At 44.3% G+C, this 6,755-nt stretch overlaps 1 pseudogene; it reads left to right on the top strand.

The window, feature by feature from the left end:
• The first annotated feature begins 856 nt into the window (after positions 1-856).
• Positions 857-6,444, top strand: LOC141571253 (uncharacterized; annotated as a pseudogene).
• The last annotated feature ends 311 nt before the right edge of the window (positions 6,445-6,755 follow it).

Below are 6,755 nucleotides of genomic sequence, written 5' to 3'. Positions count from 1 at the left end.
CTTTGAAAGTCACAGTAAAGAAAATGAAAAGGCAAACCACAGGCTGGGAGAAAATAATCACAACACATCTATCAGACCAGAATATATAAAGTATTCTTAAAAAGCTAATAATAAAAAGACAAACAATTCAAATAAAAATGGGCAAAAGAGCGGAGATATAAGATGGCGGAATAGATAAACGCTGTGCTTGCCTCATCCTGTGAACACATTAAAATAACAACTAAATTATAGAACAATCTAACTGGGGAACCACCTGAAGTCTAGCTGAGCAGAAGTTTTATAACTAAGGATATAAAGAAGCTGTGTCGAGACTGGTCTGAGGAGCCGAGACGCAAAATAGGCTGGTCGCACACCCACATGGGAGCCACCAGGTTCCCCATGAAGAAGTGAGAGACCCCAGCCTCCACACCAGGTTCCCCAGCCCAGAGTACTGGTGCCGGGAAGAGGAGCCCCCACAACATCTGGCTGTGAAAAACAGTGGGGATTTTAGCTGTCCAGGTGGAATGGAAGGCTGCAGGAAACCCAGGCATCCTCTTAAAGGGCCCACACAGGTACTCACCCTGGGCTCCAGCAGAGAGATGGTGACTCTGGGGGTGTCAGAGACATATGGGGAGTGACCGAGTTGTTTAACTTTGGGGTGAAGACTGGAGGGATAGTCCCCATTTTCCCTGTGTAGGGCCTTTCTACTACGCAGCCCGTAGGCAGGCGCCATCTTTCCTGTGTTGAGCCCGCCCTTACAGGCCAAATCTGAATCTGATTGGCCTGGTGAGCTCTGCTGCTCCACCCTGCTGACTCACTGAGACCCTGCCTCACCCAACTTTCCTACTGCAGGAGGCTTTATCAGCTGCTGAACCCTATGGGAGCCAGCAGGTGGCAGCAACCTTCAGAGTGTCCTGGTTTTTGTGGAGCTACCCCAGACCTGGTACTGGGGGCAGCTCTCTTCCGTTTGCAGTGTGGCCTCTCCCATGAACCTCCAGATCCAACACAGGCAGCAACCAACCATGGATCTCTTTGTAGCTCTTGCCAGGTCACCCCTGGCAAGTCACAGGCAGTGGGTGACCTGGGCCTGCACTGGAGCTCCTCCCAAGATGCCCTAGAACCAACATGCTTGGAAGTGAGCTTCAGGCCACAGCAGAGCACCACCCAATTAGCCCCACAAGCGGCACACACAAAGGGCAGTTTCAACAGGCACCAGAGCCTGCTGGGATGAATCCCGCTCTATGGGGTAAGCCTTTCACATAGCCGCCCATAAGCTGTGGACGTGGCCAAACCCCACAGCCAGTCACCCTGAGGGTCAATACCACCCACTGACATGCCAGTAGCAAACTATAACAGGAGGGCACACACCATCCATACAAAGAACACTCCTGCACACACAGCTCAGGTGCCCAGGGAGACTGTGCCACTGGGCCCCACAGCACACCTACTACATAAGGCCACCTGGAAAGACTGGGAGGTATAGAAGCCCTACCTAATACATAGAAATAGAGAGGTTGCCAAAATGAGGAAACAAAGAAATGTGTCCCAAATGAAAGAAAAGGAGAAAACTCCAGAAAAAGAATACTACAAGGAATGTTAGAGGGACTTCTTCCTTTTTTTTTTTTTTTTTTTTAGTTTTTTAAATTCGGGAATATTGGGGAACAGTGTGTTTTTCCAGGACCCATCAGCTCCATGTCAAGTTGTTGTTTTCAATCTAGTTGTGGAGGATGCAGCTCACTGGCCTATGTGGGAATCAAACCAACGATCTTGGTGTTATGAATACTGCGCTCTAACCACTGAGCAAATCGGCCATCCTGGGACTTCTTTAAGATGGAAAAAAAAAAAGATAAAAAATATGATTGAAACGGCAATAACTACATATCTATCAACAATTGCTTTCAATGTAAATGGATTAAATGCTCCAATCAAAGGGTGGCTAAATGGATAAGAAAACAAAACCCTTACATATGCTGCCTACAAGAGACTCACTTCAGGTTGAAAGACACACATAGACTGAAAGTAAAGGGATGTAAAAAGTTATTTCATAAAAATAAAAATTTAGAAAACAAAGAGCTGAAGTAGCAATATATATACTAGACAAAATAGATTTTAAAACAAAGTCTATAACAAGAGACAAAGAAGGACCCAGTAATCCCATTTCCTGGTAATTCATCCAAAGAAACCCAAACACTACTTTGATGGTAATGCATCCATATGTTCATTACAGCATTGTTTACAATGACCAAGATGTGGAGGCAGCCTGAGTGTCTGTTTATGGAAGAATGGATAAAGAGGAGGTGGTACATATATACAGTAGAATATTGCTCAGTCATGGAAGGGAATGGGTTTTGCCATCTGCAGCAGGGATGGACCTAGAGGGTACTGTGTTGAGTGGAGTATGTCAGACAGAGAAAGACAGATGCAATGTGATTTTGCTTATATGTGGAATCTAAAGAACAAAATAAACAAACAAAACAGAAACAGACTCATAGATACAAAGAACAATTTGATGGTTGCTACATGAGAGGGGGTTGGGGATGTGGGTGAAAAGGGGGAAGGGATTAAAAAGTATAAACTGGTTGTTACAAAATAGTTATGGGGATATATGGTATAGCATAAGGAATATAGTCAATAATATTGTAATAACTATGTATGGTGTCAGATGGGTACTAGATTTATTGGGGTGATAGATGGGACGGGGTTTGAGGGCCAGGGTGAAAAAGGTGAAGGGATTAAGAAGTATAAATTGGTAGTTACAAAATAATCATGGGGATGTAAGGTAAAGCACAGTGAATATAGTCAACATGGTAATAATTATGTATAGTGCCAGGTGGTTACAAAACTAGTCAGGGGGATCACTTCTTAAATTACATAAATGTCTAACCACTGTGCTATACACCTGAAATTAATATAAAATAATACTGACTGTCAACTGTAACTGAAAAATTAAAAAGGGGAGGAAAGGAAAAGGACAATACATGGTCCAAATTTCCAGGTATAAAACAAATAAGCCTTGGGGATGTAATGTACAGCATAGGGAATATAGTCAATAATATTGTGATCGCATGGTGTGTCAGATGGTTGCTGGACTTATCATGGTGATCACTTCTTTAGGTATGTAAATGTTGAATAACTATAGTATAAACCCAAAATTAATATAATATTGTATGTTAGCTATACTTTTAATAAAAATCTTAAAATTAAACATTAAAACAGGAGAAAAGGTAGATAGGAGAGTTGAATATATATATGTACATATATGTATATACATATATATATTTGTTACTTTCATGGATATTGACTAGTGTTGTTTTGTGTGTTATTTATCATGGTGATCACTTCTTTAGGAATATAAATGTTGAATAACTATTGTTTGCACCTGAAACTAATAGTTTTAATAAAAATCTTTTTAAAAACAATGAAACACAACTTTTTAAGTAAAAAAAATGGGCAAAAGATTTGAATAAAAACCTTAAAAAAAAACAGAAACAAATGAAGAGTTGTTCAACCTTACTGGGGGATGGGAGAAACCCTCAATTAACTGCCCTTTGGGGGTGTAGATTAGTATCCACAGGCACATGTGACGCCATTTGGGGTTCTTTTTACTTTCAGTTTGCATCTGTCCTAATTTGAGGGAAATCAGTGCTTTCATGGCAGTAAAATTCTAAACACTGTTTTACTTAAAGCGGTGGTTCTCAGCCTTGGCTACATACTGGAATCACCTAGGGAGCTTTATAAAGCACTGGTCCCAATGACCAAAGCTGGAACAACTTGAGCAACAAAATTAATCAAGCAGTATTGGAATATACTTAACATATAAACAAATATCCATGGGTCAATAATGATATAAATGATTGAATAAACAGATAATGGGGAGAATAGACAATCTCCTGGGCTGAAAAATTTCAAATACATTATGTCCTCTAGCAGGTGGAGCATAATTCCTGCTACTTGAATTGTGTCTGTCTCCTCTGACAACCTATTATGCCTTGGGGACCTCTTTGGATTTTGCAAGCAAGATAGTCTTCATTTGAGTGTATTACTCCAGCCCATTTACCCAGTGACCCAAAATGCCACTAGCTTTGAGTGGGACCCAGAACAAGAGAAGGTCTGCAACTAGGGGGATGGGAGAAACCCTCAATTAACTGCCTTTTGTGGGTGTGCATTGTATTTGCAGGCACATGTGACTCCATTTGGGGTTCTTTTTACTTTCAGTTTGCATCTGTCTTCATTTGGAGAACTCAGTGCCATACAAGCTGCTCTGCTGTTGGGGCCGTATGATCCAGCAGGTCCAATGGTGCTTGACGTGGCAGTGGCATAGAGGGATGCTGTTTGGAGCCTTTGGCAGGTCCCTACAAGTGAATTACAGCACAGGCCCTTAGGATTTGGGAGCAAAACTCTGCCATCATCTATGGATAACTACTCTCCTTTTGAGAAACAGCTGTTGGCCTTCTGCTGGGCCTTGGTAGGGACTAAATGCTGAACTATGGGCCACCAAATGAGCACGCAACCTGAACTTCCCATCATAAACCAGGTATTGTATGACCCACAAAGCCACAGCGTTGGGCGTGCACAGCAGTACTCCATCGTCAAATGGAAGTGGTATACTCGTACATGAAATTAGGCCCAAGCAGGCCCCGAAGGCACAAGTAAGTTACATGAAGAAGAGGCCCAAATGCCCTCGGTCCCCACTCCTGCTACGCCATCTTCTCTCCCCCAGCCTGTACCTATGACCTTCTGGTGAGCTCCCCACAACCAGTTGGCAGAGGAGGAGAAGACAGCCTGGTTTATGGATGGTTCTATACAATACACAGGCACCACCGGAATGTGCACAGCTGCAGCACTCCAGCCCTTTCTGGGACATCCCTGCGGACAGCGGCAAAGGAAAATCCTCCCAGGGGCAGAACTTCAGGCAATGCACCTAGCTGTACGCTTTGCTTGGAAGGAGAAATGGCCAGATGTGCGTTTATACCAATTCATGGGCTGTGGCCAGTGGTTTAGCTGATGCTCAGGGAAGGAATCTGATTGGAAAGGAACATGATTGGGAAATTGGTGACAAGGAAATTTGGGGAAGGGTATGGGCAAGTAGCTCTCTGAATGGGCAAAAAACTTGAGACATCTGTGTCCTATGTGAATACTTACTAAAAGATGACCTCAGCAGAAGAGGATTTTGATAATGAAGCGAATAGTATGACCCGTTCTGTGGATACCAGTCCGCCTCTTTCCCCAGAAAGAGACTCTGTCATCACCCAGAGGGCTCATGAACAAAGTGGTGATGGTGGCAGGGAGGTGGTCAGGCATGGGCGCAGCAACATGGGCTTCCACCCACCACGGTGACCTGGCTGCGGCCACCACTGAGTGCCCAATCTGCCAGGAGCAGAGGCCAACACTGAGCCCCTGATGGAGCAGTGTTTTGTTTTTACTGGAATAGACACTTACTCTGTATACAAACTTGCTTTCCTTGCGTGCGATGCTTCTGCCAGAACTACCAACCACAGGCTTACAGAACACCTTATCCACCATCATGGTATTTGCACAACATTGCTTCTGATCAACAAACTGACTTCTCAGCAGACGAAGTGCTGCAATGGGCCCACGCTCATGGAACTCACTGGTCTCACCATGTTCCCCACCACTCTGAGGCAGCTGGCTGGAGAGAATGGGGAATGGCCTTGTGGAGACTCAGTTACAGCACCAGCTAGATGGCAATACCTTGCAGGGCTGGGGCAAGGTTAACCAGAAAGATGTACACGCTTTGAATCAGCAGTCAACATATGGCGCTGTTTCCCTCATAGCCAGGATTTAGGAGTCCAGGAAACAAGGGGTGGAAATGGGAGTGGCACCACTCACTACTAACCCTAGTGGCCGGCTCGCAGAGCTTTTGTTTCCTGTTCCCACAACCTATGCGTTGCTGGCCTAGAAGTCTTAGACCTGAAGGAAGGAATGCTCCACCAGGAGAAACAATGAGTCCACTGAGCCGGACGTGAAGATTGCTGCCCGGCCACTTGGGCTCCTCATGATCAACAGGCAGGGAAGGGAGTTACTGTGCTGGCTGGGGTGAGTGATCCTCTCTACCCGGGGAAATCGGACTCCATAAGGAAGGTAAGGAAGAGTACGTCTGGAACACAGGAGATCCCTCAGGGTGTGTTTTACTATGACCATGTCCTATGATTAAGGTCAATGGAAAACTGTAACAGCCCAGTCCAGGCAGGACTAGCAATGGCCCAGACCCTTCAGGAATGGAGGTCTGGCTCACTCCCTCAGGAAAAGACCAGCTGAGGTACTTGTTGAAGCAAAGGGAGTATAGAGTAGGTAGTGGAGGAAGGTGGTTATAAATACCAACCATGGCCATGTGACCAGTTACAGAAACAAGGACTGTCATTGTCCTTAGTATTTAAGTCAGAGGATATCAAGGAGAAGAGTAAACATCACTCAAGGACTCTCCTCTTCTGGTTAAGGAGTTAGCGTGTTTTTGGCTGCATGCAAGATAGTTGTATCAGGTTAGGTGGAATTACGGCTCTATTATTGTCCTTATTTGGAATTAAGTATGGTTTAAGGAGATGTGTGTTGGTGTATTGTGGACTTGTGATGGTTAATTTTATGTGTCAACTTCACTGGACCATGGGGTGCCCTGATATTTGGTTAAAATTTATTCTAGATGTTTCTATGAGGGTGTTTTGGGGGTGAGATTAACATTTAAATTGGTAGACAGAGTAAAGCAGAGTACCCTCCCTAATATAGGTGGGATTTATCCAATCAGTTGAAAGCCTGAATAG

The sequence above is a fragment of the Rhinolophus sinicus genome, linkage group LG04 (genome assembly GCF_036562045.2).
Source record: "Rhinolophus sinicus isolate RSC01 linkage group LG04, ASM3656204v1, whole genome shotgun sequence".
Classification (NCBI taxonomy): Eukaryota; Metazoa; Chordata; class Mammalia; order Chiroptera; family Rhinolophidae; genus Rhinolophus; species Rhinolophus sinicus.
This window is presented reverse-complemented; position numbering and strand designations above follow the sequence as displayed.